The sequence below is a fragment of the Xiphophorus couchianus genome, chromosome 12, assembly GCF_001444195.1.
Source record: "Xiphophorus couchianus chromosome 12, X_couchianus-1.0, whole genome shotgun sequence".
In the NCBI taxonomy this organism is placed as follows: domain Eukaryota; kingdom Metazoa; phylum Chordata; class Actinopteri; order Cyprinodontiformes; family Poeciliidae; genus Xiphophorus; species Xiphophorus couchianus.
This window is the reverse complement of record NC_040239.1, coordinates 19,089,008-19,106,833: the sequence shown is the minus strand read 5'-3', so window position 1 is coordinate 19,106,833 and position 17,826 is coordinate 19,089,008. Positions and strand designations below refer to the sequence as shown.

At 37.0% G+C, this 17,826-nt stretch overlaps 1 long non-coding RNA gene across 3 annotated transcripts in view; it reads left to right on the top strand.

The window, feature by feature from the left end:
- The window catches only part of LOC114154190 (uncharacterized), a 61,069-nt gene that overhangs the window by 27,491 nt on the left and 15,752 nt on the right, over positions 1-17,826 (top strand). The window contains exon 4 of one of the 3 annotated variants that reach the window (XR_003597513.1): positions 3,574-3,768. The exons of the other annotated variants lie outside the window; for them this stretch is intronic. This is a non-coding gene — a long non-coding RNA (uncharacterized LOC114154190). Of the gene's footprint in view, positions 1-3,573; positions 3,769-17,826 lie in introns of those variants that run through there. 3 annotated transcript variants of the gene reach the window in all.

Below are 17,826 nucleotides of genomic sequence, written 5' to 3'. Positions count from 1 at the left end.
TCTCTTCTGGATGGTATTACAAATATGACATAACCTACTGTTGCTAATGGGAAAGCATTATGTTGGATGGGGTTTGTGTGTCCTGGCAGAGGACAGAATGCAGAATGCTCAAGCAAATGGGCAAAATCTGTTTTCTGAGCGTGATGTTGCCACAATACTTTGGGTGGAGTTTGGAATGAGGTGCCCCAGCTCATCTTTAGATTTTTTTTCCTCCCCCCGCATATTCTTTGCACCGCATATCCAGTGCAAAAAGACTTCCTTATCAACCTTTCGAACCCCTTTGGTTACGCATGTGATCCAAATGCAGCAAACTGGCACACTTAATTCAGTGGCAATATCATTGTAAGAAATGCTCTAGCCAAATATGCCCACTTAAATTATTCATTCTAGTTTTATTATCTGGCCACTTCTGTTGCCACTCATAAGAGTACCCCACCTCAAAAGACCATTGTGTTTGAGGGCTATTTTGTTTGGTTAAGCACCTTAACCAAAAAAATGTTACAACCTCTATTGTCTTTAGCAAGCCACAAAGATTAATCTGATACCCATCATCTACCAAAACACACAGTAGCAATAATAATGGATATTACCATTTGATGTCACAGTGTTAAATGGGGGTATCTATTTTTTTGTTGCTTTATATCATATTATAATGTTATTCTCTCATTAAAAAACATACCTGGAGTGCTGCTTTGATTCCTTTGTGCATATTTGAGGAATCTCCTGTGGCAGCAATTTGGCAGTGCCTGAATACTTGCTCATACAAATCGCCACCTGTTTCCAAAAAGCTCCTCCTCCCCTGCACCTTCACTACTCGGCTCCACCAGGCTAGTCAGCAGCAATTATAAGCTTACCATACAAACTACACTACAAACTACAGGCCCAGTGGTTGTAAATGGCTCAATGGAGGAGCATTGTTATGATGAGGTGTTGGAACCGGTGTCAGAAAGAGCAGGAGCTTCTTAACACTGGACAGTAACAGAGGCCCAATTTCAAGGTGTTAACTTGCAAAGTCAAAAAATTTTTAAGTCATGTCATGCAGCATTTTTACACCAACTGAAGGTGTTTGTACTATAAAATGTGCCTGGAAAATATATAATACTGCCCCTTTAAGAGATAAGTGCCTATTCCAAGGTCTGGCTCCAGGCTGTATCAGTGTGGGAGTGTTTTGCCTTCTGAATGTGGTTAGTATCTCTTGAAGGAACGGTTTTATTCTCCTGCCGATTAAAGTGAGATACCTCTTTCATCCTTTCTGCTCTCCCACATGTGGGGAACTTTGCAAAACTTTTTCAAATCTATCTAATATTGAATTCAATTTCTGAAGGGGATTTTACTGTTAATCCTTTTCAGGACTGGTACAGCTCTCCAATGAGCTCTTTCTAATTCTGTGTGACCTGTCTGCAAACAATAGCTTTATCAAAAATATGTAATTAAGAAAATGCCAGGAAAATCCTTAAAGATTAACTTTAATTTCAGGTTAATCAAATTAACTGTAACTGAAGGCACACCTGCCCTCATGCACACTAAATGCTGAGACTGAATCAAAAGGAAATTCAGGAAATCACTAATTTAAGGATAGGCACATTTATGCATATCTAATTTTTAATGAAATTGTTTACCTTTTGAACTATCCACCATATATATTCCTTAAATAAAATGTCTTGAAAAGATTGATCAAATATTCTTTTTTATCTGGTATCTTAACAGTTGTGTCTTCACTTCTCAGAACAATTGTGAATGTAGTCACTGTTTATTTTTATTACTCTGTTTAGAACCACACTTGCGAAAAAAGAATAAATATTAAAGCACTGAAGAAACATCTTGGTTTATGCGTTGTAACCAATGCACTATTCAGTCATCGTTATTACAGATTACCAAATATAGACAGAGTCAATCCAGAAAACCTCTGTATACTGACACTAATAGCATGGCACGTTTGCTCTATTTTTCTATAACAAAATTATGGCATGACACATAAACAATAATTTTTCTGTTTTTGTCATATTTACCTAACCTAAAAGTCAAAGGCATGTCTTTCAGGGGTTCCAGATAATTGCTGTTGTCTTTTTTTTAATATACCTTTCCTCTGGAATGTGTGTATCTCACCACATTGCACTGTGAAATCAAAAGGTGTTATCAGATATGCAGAGGATTCAAACCTCTCAAGTTATCAGTTAAACTGCTGAAACGCTTATAAAGCTGGCCCTTTTAAGCTCCTCTGATCCCATATAAATTGCTAAGCGTGATTTCACCATGCTACTCTAAAAGGCTACTTGGTTGCTCTAAATCATCACAACTGAAATTTCATTGTAGCCTTTAGCTGTAAAATAGATTAGCGAAAATCAAACACTGCAGAGTACAAGACATTTAAGCAGTATCTTATTAGATGAGGTTATATTCTTCAAAACCGTTTGTACAGTAAGGTTAGAATAAATGTTAAGAAATATGTTTCAATACAATAAAGTTCATTACTGAATAATAGCTACACTGCAAATAGTAACAAAAAAACTACTCAGAAATGAAATGACTAAGCGAGTTTAAACAGAGAGGTATCCTCAGTGTAATTGTGAATGGATGTGTGGAGAACTCAACTGAGACATCAGGCAAGGACTGAAAAGAGAAGAAAAAAACAGCTGTGGAGTGGTAGAAAAATGTGAAGAGGGTGACAAGGAGTTGTATGGATTTCAAGAATTTTCACTAGGCTGAGCCCCAAGAAGCTAATGCCTCAATTCACCACCTGCAGCCCAGTATAACACTCTTTTTTCACATATTCATTTCAGACATGGTGAAAACCCTGAAGCAGAATGAGGAAGAGAGTGAGAGAGGCAGTACTCTTGCTTGCTATCCCAGTTTTATTTTAGCCCCACAAGGCATTGCAGAATTTGTCATACGGAGGAGCTGAATTTTTTGACATCCTCCAGGAAGCTGTGGAGTTGGATTTTTCTTTACACCCCCATATCCAAGCCTTTTAGCCCTGTGGTTATCTGTTTGTGAATTTTCCGGTGAGACAACATCACATGTCAATTTGAATGAGTGCAGTGTTTTCTAAAAGTGAGCTAATGTTTAGAAGATGGGCTTATTTTAATGTCAGAGTACTTTTACCAATTGTCTTGCAAAAATTAAAATTCCCTGTTTCAACGTAGAGGCATATGTAATAATGCTAACTTTAACCCGGGATAAGACTGCTGAGGTTTTCACTTAAGAGTAAGATTTTAAGTTTTATAAAATGTTCTTTTACCTGAACCATCAATAGATTCAAGACTAAACCGATGCGGAGGCTTCAGCACAAACAAACTTATCCCATCCAGTAGCCTATAAGCTAGTTTCTGACTTTGTCATTCATTAATTTAACACTCTGCATCACCCACAGGGACACACATTCGCTCGACAATCCGCAAACATACCCTTTACCCTGTGTCCATTCATCACATACTAAACACCTCACAGAGCTCTCTGAGGAGACTTTGTAAAAGCTAACTATATAAATACAAATAATGCAGGTCATTGTATTCTTAGGTAGAAATGCAAGAAGGAAGGGCTGACTGAAACCTTTGTTTTAATTCCACTCCTCAGCTTCTCTGCATTCATCTGTTTGCTGCACATGTCCACTGTGGCAATCACTTCAAAAACCTACGAGAAGGAAAATGGAGAGTAAGCCGATGCACTCACAGGTCATTACACCAAGCTGGAACTAACAGATGACATTCTGTCTGATTTCTGAAAGGTCAGTCCAAGATGGAGCTGCTGCTGGAGAATTAAACATTCAAGCAATGGGCCCATAATGGTATTTCATGGATGTTAGGTCCTTTGTCATGTGACAGATCCAGGGTAGAGGCAACTAGAAGCAAAATCAAAATATTTTGAGACTATTCCCACTAAAACAAATTAGATTTCTTGCTATCAGTCTGCAAGGGAGCATTAATAAACAAATCTATCAGCTGAGCATTAGAGTTGATTTAAATGTTGAGATCTCATATGCACAACTCTGACTGATCTGTTTATTTCATGCAGGTTTGAACTAAGTGCTTGGTCTAATGGTGGTCTAAGATAAGAGTTAGAATTAAAAACTATTAAGATCCAAAAAGACTTTCAGTCAGGCAAAACAAATCGCCAAACAGCACAAATATGAAGTTTGAGCATCAAATAATTGTATGATTTGTTTTCGCTATCATGTTACAGTAATAATACCAATGTGCTGATAAAATAACGCAGGACATTTAAACATTTTTACGTTTATTTAAGAGCAAACAACACAGATAATTAATTCCTTCACAAGACAATAAGCTTGACTTATTATACCAGAGACACTGGAATTGATGCCCTGATTCAAATAAATAATTAGAATTTTGTAATAATTATTAATAGTTACTTAAGCCAACCAGTGCTAACTAGAAACAATCAATCAAAGCCAGGAGACAGGTCTTAGTGCTGTCAGTCACAATCTTGTCTGGCGCTGCACACCCCCTCACCTCCTGTCAGAAAGAGCAGGAGCTTCTTAAAAAGACAAAAGCCAATTTCAAGCCATCAAGCTGTGAAGTCAAATTTTTTCTAAGTTATATTTGATGCTTACCAAATTTTTATTACAACTGAAGGTAACAAAGTTTCATGATTGTGCTATAAAATGGCATGATTTTTAAAAGCAATAATAAGGAGAATAGCTTTTATAGGGACTGTAAACTATGGAACAAATTTTGAGTTGAATATTCAGCAAAGTAAGCCGTTTCAACCCACAAATTGTATGCTTGATTCTAGTTCTCACTATTGGTTTTGTAAGATAAAAGCTTTTAGAGGCAGGTGGTAGACAGGCTTGATAGCAGGGTGGCACAGTATGCCCTAAAAATGTAGATTCTCTTTAAGAATAAAAAAGCCTTTCTAAAATCTCTACAGTGTCACTCACACAGAACTGCTGGATAAAATTCTTTCCATACATTACAGCATGCATGAATTATGATTCAATTTAAAACATTCTTTACTGGTCATTTAATAAGCACAATAAGACAAAAAAAAAAAAAAATGAAAGCAGTAAGTCACGTAATGGAATCATGTTGATCTGACTGTTTTTAAATCTAAAGAAGCCAAAGGAGGCAGTGTGACTCTCGGGAGCAGTAAACCACTGTTATCATGAACAAAACAGAAATTAATGATCCAAAGGAAAATGGAAAAGTGTGGGTATTTCCTGCTCTTTATGCCTAACAGTGTGTTACAAATGCAATTTATTCCTTTCAATGCAGTTTAGTGTGCTCTTTAAACTTCACATCACAAAAGCTTGAATTTTGCCTGTAGCTCCTACACATCTACACGTCTCACATTCAATGCCTTAATAACTACTCTTCTTTCAGTTAGGTTTATCATGTTTAATATTCTGCTCATCAGTTTGAAGACCCCATATTCTTCACAAGAAATGCAGATATTCGCTCACATTGACATAAACATGCAACAAAAATCGCATCATTGTTTGTAGAGAGGCAAACTATTTTGGCAGAGCTCTATGCAAAGGATTTTGTGATTGGTAAGAAGTTTATTGCCTGTTTTATGCAGAAATGTGCTCTGACAGCAATGTTGATATTTCTCTTCAAATATTACGCTTCCACATGAATACTTTTGAGGAACGTTCATTTGACACGGCGAGAAATTATGTGCATTTGTACAATTCTTCACTAAATAACTTGTATGCGAAGTAAGACTAGCAAATGCCTAATAACTCCTGGATAGAAATTGTAACATTGTTGTTCATGTAGAAGGCTGTCAGCTGAAAAGTGTGTTAGTTCCATTATCATTTTATGAAAGCAAAACGGAGGATGCAGGGAGGGAAAAGAGAGGAAGCGAAAGGTCATGATTTATACTGAAGCTGGAGGGGTGTCCCTCCGCTGCTCTTTGCTGTTTTATGAAAGGTGTGTGCAAATATAGACAGTCCACAACCACTTGACTGTGTATCGACTGTTCGGCTTTGGAAGACGTATGTGGAGACTTTTACCGTAAAGGGCCTCGCATGGTCGGAACAAAGATCTGTCGAATAGTCCCCCGAGTAATGAATACTTGGAGTGGCTGCAACTGAAAGTAGCCTGGCCTACTTTGTGACTAATGAAATGGAGAAATATCCAACCACTTCAGCACTGAACAATGAGATGTTTGATGATGCTATCATACTACATTCTGATACAGTAAATCACTAACTTCTAAAACCCTTCATGCTAACATATACTAAACAAATTGGAGGCATGTCAAAAGCAAAGAAATTGAGACTTAATATTTTAAAAAACTTGCTGACATTTAGACCTTTGAAACATTATTCTTGGATACGTAAATATACATAACTTTAAATAATGCGATAGCAGTACAAGAGTGCGGAGTGCACTGTCAAGATTTGCTTTAATATCTGAATGTATTTCTAGCATTCACTACTTCTGCTTTTTTTTCTTGTTTTGTTTTCTTCATAGTCAAGTTGTCTTATCATGACATGTACATTATGATAGAGCTTTAGCTGCTTTTCTTAACATTGTGCTCTATTAGATTTCTTTTTAGTGTTTTGTAATAGCTAAGCTTAAAATTGAATCTAAACAAAGACAAAGAAGGGAGACTTAATGAGGAGAATGAGAAGGGTGGGGGTTGTTTTCTGAGAATTAAAGCTGCAGACTTTAAACTGTCCTGCTCCCTGAGGAAGAAAAGCTGGTGTTTAAAATGCCATCCTTGCACTGCAGTTGATGGAATGGTACCACCACTATCTCAGTGTGAATTATCAGCACAGTTCGCCTTCTCGCTTACATCTACATGGTAGATTCTTGTCCTCATTTACACATCAGTGTTTATTTGATCTTCATCACACATGCAAGTTGAAAGTTTCAGCATTGCATTGAGCCCAGGGATGAATAGACATGGATATTTTAAGTACACAAAGACATGTATCATTATCCTTTCCCCTTGCTTCTAATTAGTTAATTGAAAGGACATCTGCGTAACATCTACAACACATTAGCGTTTCCCCACGGATTTGCTGCTTCTGGTGCCTTGTCAGTTCTTTGTGAAATCTTTTGAACAGTTACAGAAAATTCTCTATTATCTCAGCCTTAAACGTCAAGAAAAAGTTTCATTTAATTGCTAAGAACTAACAGTTACTGCTAATCAAAAAGTCTGGCCTATAATTTCCCCACCTTGATATTGAATAAGGCTTGGGTTTTAAGCTATAGGGCATAGAGCATGCAAGCTGTAGCTCCAAAATGATTATTTATTTTCCCAAGCTACACCTAGCCCTTTAGTTTCTGTCCCCTGGCTCTTCTCTCAATACCTCAAAACATTTTATATGGATTATGCCCTAAGCTCCAGTCAATATCTCCATTTTAGATTTGTGTTGGCTACTTGCACCACAGCAGGGTGCTAAGTAAGGGTGAAGGCTGCAGCCCACTTTTGATGAATAACTGAGATTAAGAAAGCAAAAGAAGAAGATAATAAAAATTTAGAAATCATATAGGTATTTTGACAGTGCACTTGAATGTGTCTTTAATACCTAATTTAAAAATGATCATATGTGTCAGTCCATTTAACATGCAGTTCTGGCACATGACCCTAGAGACGTGTGTAGATATAATCAGGATTGCATCCATGGGGTATTTTTTCAGTTATTGAAATGCATTGTTTGGTTTGTCTTCTTTGTCTCTGCCATCTCTCTTTTTTCAATACACTAAGTAGGTAACCCCTAAAAGCGGGGATAGTGGGGAAATGCATTCTGGGACACTCTGACACCCCAATTACCTGCAGGCTATGGCAGGTGAGGATCCTTGTCGTGTCCTTGGGTTGTGACATTTTCTCTCTCAGCTCCTCCTCAGATTTACTGGAATGAGCATGGTTGCTGAGCAGGGCACTTTATAAATACATCTCCTCTCGATTACTGTGACCGTTGGCCCTGGGCAGCTGAGTGTGGCTGGGATGGCTTCATCCCTTGAGATTTGGAGCCGTAGATCAAGGCCCCAAATGGACGTCCTAACTCGACTATCAATCTCTGTTATTGCCTGCCACTGACGCCAGGGGACACACACAATGTAGTGCCATCTAATCAGTGGGATGCCGATCGGTGGATGGTAAACATGAAACAGAAACTCTTGTGTTCATCATCAGATATATACAGACAGAATATGTCATCAGTGATCTTTGATGAATATCTGATATGTCGTCTTGAACAAAGACAGAGCGAACTGTATTTTTGTCATATCTGTCTTATCTGTCTTGACGTTACATTTATGATTGTCATTAAAATACAGTCTTCTTTAAAGCTGCACGATTTAACTCCATAAAATATATGTTGCTTTAAACCATAATGTAAAATATAATGGCTGGTATTTCAGCTATGATCAGGGCACGGCACAAAGCAGGAGATGACACAGACAGAGGGGAAGTTGCATTGCAGCCACCAATACTGTCTTTCTTTCACTATGAACATCATTGTTAATGGTGAGAAACACTCATGTTGATAGGGAAAACCCCTGGTTGAGATTAACAAAAAAAAAACAAAAACAATATCCTATACAATGTTTTTAACTGTGCACATGAATACAGTATAGCCAGAATTTGTGAAAAACTGACCATGCAAATTTTCATCAACAATTAAATTTGAGTTTTTGATAGCGATCGTTTAAAAATGCCTTGCTAAGGATCTTGATTCTATGCTTTGGGTTGGAATGTAAATTCCTTGTTGAAATGTTATGTAATTTTTAAAGCCTGTGCACAATTAATCAGAAATGTTCTTTAACATTGTTTAAGGTTAACATATTTATGGAAAAAAAAATATGTTAACGCACATGTTAATTTTTGCTTTCTATTCTCATACTTTATTGGTTTCTTTGAAAAGTGCCTCTAACTCTAGGGACATTCAGAGGTTCGGAGCAGATAATTGCTCTTGTAAACACAAGTTTTGCCATCATGCCGGTTATGCATTATTCACACAACTAACTCCCAGCAGTAGAATGTTAAACACTAGTTAAGTCTGCTCTGGCCTCCAGGCTTTTAGCGTTCGCAATGGGAAAAGGTGTGACTTGTCAGCATACCCACGGTGTATTTTAGCGTCAAAGATGAAAGGAGGGAAGCTCAAAGAGTATAAATTTATCCAAACAAATAGGAAAAACAGTTTTGACAAGTTAATTGAATTTCCTTGTGAACTGTTAAATATGATAAAACAGGCATAAAAGCACAAATGCACACAGATCTACATATCTCTTTTACTTAAAAGTAACATTTTAAAGTAAAAACTAACATCTAAAGACAGATATACAAAAGCTATGACATACAGTATCAGATAAATAGAGCATGGTTGGATATTTGCATGTTTAATATTAGCTTTGATGGTATAATGGATAAAATATGAACTATGAATATGAAGTGCAGATAATTGATAATATTATCTATTTCTTATTCCACACCTGACATCCATTTAAAAATGTCAAATCATATATTTTGAGGCATTTTGAAGTATGTGCATGTGCAATGTACTGAGTTTGCTGAGTTTTTAGCATTATATAAAGTGACATTTAACTCTAGGCTGTCACCGATGCACAAACTTGCTAAGTTTAAACTTAGATCTAACCTAGTTGAAGAGAAGCTATGTGATTATATTTAGTGATAGTATTTCACTGTTTCTGCTTTAGTGAATTACATTACTAACATTCAATTTAGCAACTATTTCAGCTTGTTTAATAGTGATGTCAACTGGTACTTTTTTCACTTATTTGTCCTTCTGTTCGGCTGTTTAAAACTAGGTGGGCGTTATTAAGAACAAAAACCCATGTATTTAGTATCTGGTTGTACTTTGTGTTTCCTTATAGCATATTTTATTCTGTCTGTTAAACTCTGTGAGGCCTTCCAAAGTGCAAATCAGAAGCATAGGCCTGGTAGATGTATATAACATAAAATTTCAGGCTTACATTTTACCTTACAACTTTAACCTACCAACCATCAGCACAGTATTGTTAATGGTAGCCTTGTGATTTTCAGTCATTAAATTTTTGTACTTTTTTTTCTAATTTGGTTTTCTCTGACTGATTCATCTGGGTAAAATGGATTTTTTTATCTTCAAAGAACCTAAATAAGCCAGTTGAATTAAATGAATGATGTGCTTTGGTAGCTTACCGGTAAAAAATAGAAAAAGCATAAAAGGTCATGTTTTCATCATTACCTGTCATTTTTCATAATGGATACGGCTTGGTAAATTTCTATGTACTAACCAGTATTCCTCCTCATTTTTCAAAAATAACAAGGCAGTTGGGAGTCCACTTATTTTTGAAGCTTGATCTTGGGTACTGTGGAGTCACTGCAGATCCCATCCTCATTAGCATACAATAGAACCGGAGCCCCAGTTCAGTATGCTTGGCCAATTTAAAATTATCTCAGACTCTCATATGGTGTGACTCTTGTGTAATTTTCAGTTGGCTTCATGTTGAGAGGAGGACGAGAGTCCTTTGGTGCTGAAATGGCTTAGCTTCACAAATCCAGCATATAATGTATACAGTGTCAGCTCACAATAACTATTCACTCATTGCTCCATTTGGAGACACACAGTAGATCTATGATCAGGATAATGCCGGTTCCTATGAAGATGTCAGCATGGCAATCCAAGGCTAAGTTGTTTAGGTTTTTTTTTATTGAGAAATTTTTACTTTAACCTTCAGATAGTTTGTGCCTGAGTATCATAAATTATTCTGTATTTGTTGTGTTGAGTCTGAGGAAGTTCTAAATATTTGTAATAATTCATGACATAGCACACAAAGTACACTTCTTTGCTTAGTTTATCTGAGCTTTAAATGGCACTATGATAGCATAAACACAACAGGGTAAAAATAAAAAATACTTCATCCATTATGTTTGCTATTTACTTATCTCAAGGAGCAAATCTTTATTGTATCCAAATATTCTCATAATCCTATTGCGCAACCAAGATCCAGTAATCAGAATGTATTTCTACAAAACAATCTGAATTTCTATCCTATTGTACAAAAATATTGAAACAGCTGGGAAATAAGCAATTCAAGGTATTACAATAGCATGGCATTTGATACAGTCATTTATCATTTAACTTTCCCTTCAGCAGTTTGTTTTCAAGAGTCTGTCTGCAAGTGAATAAAACAGTTCTCAGGATTTCTTTTATATTTCATACACATAACCTGCAGTGCTTGAGGGTTTTTCAGGAAGCTTTGGAGAGACTGAACTGATCTCAGCAAGAATAATAGTAAGTGATTGTAATGCTGGGCTTGTGGACAATTTCTATTCATATTTAGACTTCTTTACCCTACCTTTTCAGATTGTGGTCTACACAGTCAACCACAAGCACAATCTTTACAGCAGTTTCTCAACACTAAATCCAGTAAACAATGCAAATTAATTTCTAATATACAAAAAAAATGTTTTTCATATTTTATGAAGCTGCTTCGCTAAGGGAGGATATGCTTATTATACATGTTTCTTATTTTCTGTTTATATGTAGTTGTAAACAGATATTTATAAACCCCACATGAAAAAACACGTAACTGTTTTCTGTCTGGCATGGAATTACATATTTTCTTTCCCTTATTTTCTTTTTTGTTTGTTTTTAAGGGAACACCTCAAACACAAACATGTTGCTGCCTTGTTTGACATCAGGGAAAAGTCTAAAGAAGTCAGCCAAGACATCCAGAAGTATTATGGATCTTCACATCTCTGGTTCATTCTTATATACAATTTCCAGATTTCTAAAGGTGCTGCGATAATCTGTTCAAACAGCTACATGCAATAATAAACAACACGGGAATGTCCAGAACATCCTGTTCTGTTCAACAGAGATACATTTTTGTTTTGTTGTAAAATCTAAGTATTGATAGTAGAATAAAAGCAAAAGTCCTTGTGACGATTAAGATGATCAGGCAGCGTCATTTTCCATAGTGAATTGAGTTCTGTACCAACTTCAGGTGAAACCACTCAGACTGAAAGAAGCCATTTGTTTAGTAACATCAGAAGCCAAGAAGTAGCTGAAAGAACTACATCTGTGTAATGTAGTATGTATACACCACCGAGAAACCTGGATTAAGCTTGATCCTTAGAATGACTTAAAGGTGGCGCCAAAGGACATGTTAATATAGAATTTATTTTCACCTATTAAATGTAGTACAAGTTGGTAGTCTAAGGTTACGCTTCTGCAATAATAGATTAATTTATTTTAAGACTTTCAACACATCTTAACCACTGGTGGAAATAATGTTCAAAGGTTTGTTCTTTTTAACAATTTTACAACTGCTTTAGAAAAACTCTTAGTACCATGTCTACCAGGTATAAAGTAACCTGCAAGCACTAAATATATTGTATGCTTGGATAATAATTGAAAAATATGTCATTTGTATGAGAAAATGTTGCACTCCACTTTTTACATTTTTTTGCAGCTGAGAGCAGCTACTAGAATGTTCACACCAGAAATTGAAATTGACACTTAACCTGGTTGTTTACCTCCTACATCCTTTCTGATGAAACACCAACAGTGCAGAGAAGAGGAAACAGCAGGCTCATTGGGTGGTAAATGCGGGTGCTCAGACACTTTTGCATCAAAACACATGCTTAACTCTGCCTTCTGGCTTTGTTTAACCAGAAAAGAGTCAAAAAAACAAGTGCTGTCTTAGAAAATTGTGTTTAACCTAAAAATAGGATTTTGTACTGTATTGCATAGTAATGTGTCACAATGTTTATATATCTTGGCAAGCTGAAGCCAGTCAAAGTCAGCTAGTAAAATCAGAAGACATTTTAAAGACAGATTTGTCAGAAATCACTCAACATTAGCTTTTTACATCAAGGTAAAAAAACAAGCAACACTTGTTAATTTGTGCTGCAGTACTCAGATTCTTTACATCTCCTGACTTACCCAAACTGAAGCAGATGATAATGCAGTCAGTTTCTGACAAGGTCCTCTTTTGAAGAAAATGTAGTCTTTTCAGAAATCAGACATCTTTTTACTAGTCTCATTTTTCACATATATACAACAACTAAAGTATCATTGATTTACTGCAGCAACACTGATGCTGCTTTATAGAGACTGCTCTTGCACCCTCTGTGCCAACAGGATGACATTGACAATCTTTATGTGGCCCGGCAGCCAACTTGGAGACAAAATAAATCTAACAATGGGATATTTATTGTATTGCCTCCCACGTTCCACTCCAAAAAGAAGTTGGAAACCAGAAAAAAATTAAAGCAGAATATCTGAGTAAAATGTTTTAAACCACCAGGCTTGTTAAGGTCGTGACAGCTCACCTGGGCTGTGCTAGAGGACCCAAATCCATTCAATAAGATGAAGAGGAACAATCCCAGTTGTTTATCTTTCACGGAGAATCCATTAAAAAGTTCCCTCTCCATTGGTTTACTGTGCATTCTTCTTGTACCCAATAAATCACGCCTCTGTCTTGGGTGTCTGCCTACTGTTCTCTCCTATTTGTACTGCACTGCTCAGACAACATCCGTGGCACTGAACTATCTTGTTGCACAGGATGATGATGGTAAACATCAATCAAACAAAACATTGAAAAATCAGTACATTAGTTCAAACGTTTTGCACAGCAAGGATGACCAAAGACTTTAAATCTCAGATGGAATAAAAAAAGCAATGCAACTTATTTTTTGTTTGTGGATTCTTATGCTGACAAATAAATAATTAATACAGTTAGGTTAAAAAATTACCCTAACTTTTTGCTGCCATTAAATGATTAAGAAAAGTAAAACCGTAGCTAAAACATTGTCAGACTTGATTATTGAATAAAGCAAAACCAAATCATAGCTTTTTAAGTGTCTGCTGCATGCAGATGCATGATTTGAAATATAAACAAACATGAAAATGATTAAGCAGTGATTATAAACCCATTCATCACTACATCATGACATTTAATCACAGTTACCAAAACGCAACCGGATCCATACATTTCAGGAACAAAAAGTTAGACTCGTTCCAGTAGTTGATGAGCAGAAACTGATCTTCCTGTAGTAATAACACTATTACTATTGGTTGGTATTTCATGACTTGCTTTGAAGTCTGTTTTTCCTTATTTCAACCATCAGCAGGCACATAAGCACAACTACATTAAAAATTTAAAGATCTCTCACTGTCAATTATTGTGTCAAAAAACATATTTTGTGTTTCTTGTCATCAGGTTGCCAACTTGTTTATGCTCTGAGTGATCTACAGTTGAAAATGTGTGGATGACATTGAGCAGCATTTCAACATTTTAAAGTAAAATATTCTTAGCTGAATTCCAATACAATTTAAAAAAAGTCATTAGTCTATAAAGTTAAAAATAAACAATCTTTTTAAAATAGAAAACTTATTTTTGTTTTGTTTTTTACCATAAGAATCTATCTGATAGATAAAAAGTATTTGAACAAATATTTTTCACTTTCCAAGTTTTGTTATTCTGGAAGCAAAGTTTCTTGAGCTCAATTTAGCTTTCAGGACAGATATGAGGCAAAAGCTAAAACGAGAACCATACCCCAGCTTCATTGCAGTATTCAAATGAGGGCACTGAATTTGAATGAGTAAGTATCCAATTTCAGAATCACTAGAAATCGACCCTCTCACTGCCTACAGAGGCATCAATTTGCTGCCTCACATACTTTGTACCCGCAGGGCAGAGATTAAATGTGAAATTATTGGACATCTGTCATATTTTAAAAAAAAAGAAGTTGAAATGTCCCTGGGTCTTTTGAGACTATGGAGGAATTAAATTACAAGAACTTGACAGAGTGAGAGCAGGTGAGGCACCCATTGACTGCGCCAATGCAGCTGGATCAAAAGTAGGAAAATCAGATGCTTTACAGGAAATTTTAGCATTTAGTCTCAGTATCTGCTTCTCCTTTAGAAAAGCTTTGTGCAACTTCAGTGTCATGCATATCTACATCTCTAGCCATTTTCTGTTTTCTTTCTCTTATTGATTCTGTCCTAACTCACTTGGTGACAGTGATAAAAAAAGCTATTGATTTTGAGCTTGCAGTTTGTTTCTTTGTTTTGTTTGACAGTTCTTATTGGCTGAATCTCCATACTATATGAATCTGTTTTTACAGGCAAGTTCCTCTTTTATCAATGTAATTCAGAAGTACTTTTTGAATGCAATTAGAACTTCGTAAGCTTTCCTCTTCCATATTATCCTGACCATCTTAGGGCACTTTATATCCCGCTTTACATACTCTGACATGGAAGACCCTCATTGAAGATCTGCAGTCTGATTAATTACTTCTTTAACTGGCTTTGCGTCAGGGGCCACCAGAGTGTCGACTTAAGACAGGCTTGATTTAAGCTCTAGCAGGATTTTACCCACATTGCCAAGAGGAAGGTCAGCACAATGGAGTCCACAGAGAGCAGGAGCAGAAGGGCACGGGACTTGCATGTAACACTACATGATAGATGCAGAGGAGGATTCAACAATCCTATAGGGAGAAAAAGATCAGCCTCAAAGATAAACATAAATAAAAATACATTATTTAAAGAGCCATAAATGTAAGGTTATCTATGTTTAAGTTTTTATTAAAAGTAATTTGTCAGTAAGAAGTTTACATGAGCTCATCGTTGGTTGTGTGATGATGCATTATATACAACTGCAATGAATTTTAAAAACAATAACTGGGTGCTTAAATTTAATTTCAATGCAGATTATTTGTAATCTACTCAGGGTCAAACACACCACCCTCTCCCCTCACACACACACACGCACCCCCACACGCCCACAGCCATACATTTTTGGATAGATGTTCCTTATTAAATTACAGAGAAATCACCAGTTTCAGAAGGTTTATAGAAGCTTCTGGTATAACTTTGGAAAGAGACTTGTCCACGTTTATTTTTATAACTGATGGAGAACTGGTGGATGTTTTCCTGCCACAGACTTGGATTTTTGGGACATAGTTTACACATTTCCAGTGGGTTTGATCTCTGGGCCATTCTGTAAGCTTTTTGTCTTCTTAACCTATTCAAAAATCAGTTTTGTTAACATAGCTGACTGTGTCACATTGTGAAATAAAATTGTTAAGAAACTTTAGGAACAATCCAAGAAATAAAAAATACCAAATTTGTCATAACCTGAAAGATGCTGGAACACAAGTGCCACAGTGTTAAGTGGAGTCTTTCAAATTCTTTCAGTGGTGCTGGTGCATTGCAAACATTGAGTGGATAAATGAACAAGAAGGAATCCTTTGAAATTCTTTAACTTGAAAACTAATCACATTCGAAATAGGTATTTGAAGAGTCCAAGCAGTCTAACAATGGGCCCAACCCCAATGAATGTTATTTGACTTTGCTGGATGCTTGCTAGGAAAGCAACTAAATTAACCCAATCTGCTAAGAAGGGTGTTTAAAAATCAATTGATGATGACAAAAAGCGTGCAGTTTCTCTGCAACTTGCTAAGAACAATTTTCCTAACTTCAGTGGGATTGCAGAAATATTTTGACCCTTTGTGAATTAGATAAAACTTCACTGCTTCTATCTTAAATTTGTCCTCTTTAAGCAAAGTCATAAGTCAGTATTTCTAATCCATTTTCTTTCTTTAGCTCTGAGCAAGGTGCAGAAACAGTTCTCAGAGGATTGAATAGGGCTTTTTGTACAAATCGCCATGATAAGGGATGATTTATTTAGATGCATGCTTAAGCCACAATTTAAAAATAGCCTATAACCAGATAAGATAGCAAAGTTTACACCTGCTAAAGGGACACAGTGCACCAATAATTTATCATTTTTCTGACACACAAAGACGAATAGAACAATAGGCAAGAATAAATTGTTTGCTTCTTTGCAGTTTCTTTTGGCCTCATAAAATTTAGAAGCATTTATGTGAGTGTTTTGAATTGAAGCAATAGCTGACCCAATTAATCCTCCTCTCCAAAGCAGCAATGGCACATAATAATTTTGTTCAAGCATCTTCCAGTAAATTGAAAAGACAAAACAACGAATCACCTGCTCCGTCTCTCCCTGGGATCTACTACATTATTTCCTCCTTAAGCGTTACCATTGCTCTCCTCTCTATGTTTGACATCAGACACAATTATTTCTTGAGTACAAGCATTTTTCAGGTTGTAATAGCGTCTCCCTCAGATGTACCAATTTACTGCAAAATACCTCCCCAGTCAAAAAAAACTGAGTAGCTAATCCTGTCCCAATTAGACAATGATTGAACATTCAATAACAACATGGATCAGAGAGGTTTTATCCATCCATCCATCCATCTTCTTCCGCTTATCCGAGGTCGGGTCGCGGGGGTAGCAGCTTCAGAAGGGAGGCCCAGACTTCCCTCTCCCCGGCCACTTCTTCCAGCTCTTCCGGGGGAATCCCGAGGCGTTCCCAGGCCAGCCGAGAGACATAGTCTCTCCAGCGTGTCCTGGGTCTTCCCCGGGGCCTCCTCCCGGTGGGACGTGCCCGGAACACCTCACCAGGGAGGCGTCCAGGAGGCATCCTGACCAGATGCCCAAGCCACCTCAACTGGCTCCTCTCGATGTGAAGGAGCAGCGGCTCTACTCTGAGTCCCTCCCGGATGACTGAGCTTCTCACCCTATCTCTAAGGGAGAGCCCAGCCACCCTACGGAGAAAACCCATTTCGGCCGCTTGTATCCGCGATCTCGTTCTTTCGGTCATGACCCAAAGCTCATGACCATAGATGAGGTTGGGAACGTAGATCGACCGGTAAATCGAGAGCTTCGCTTTTTGGCTCAGCTCTCTCTTCACCACGACGGACCGGTACAGCGCCCGCTTGATAGTAGACGCTGCGCCAATCCGCCTGTCGATCTCCCGCTCCCTTCTTCCCCCATTCGTGAACAAGATCCCGAGATACTTAAACTCCTCCACTTGGGGC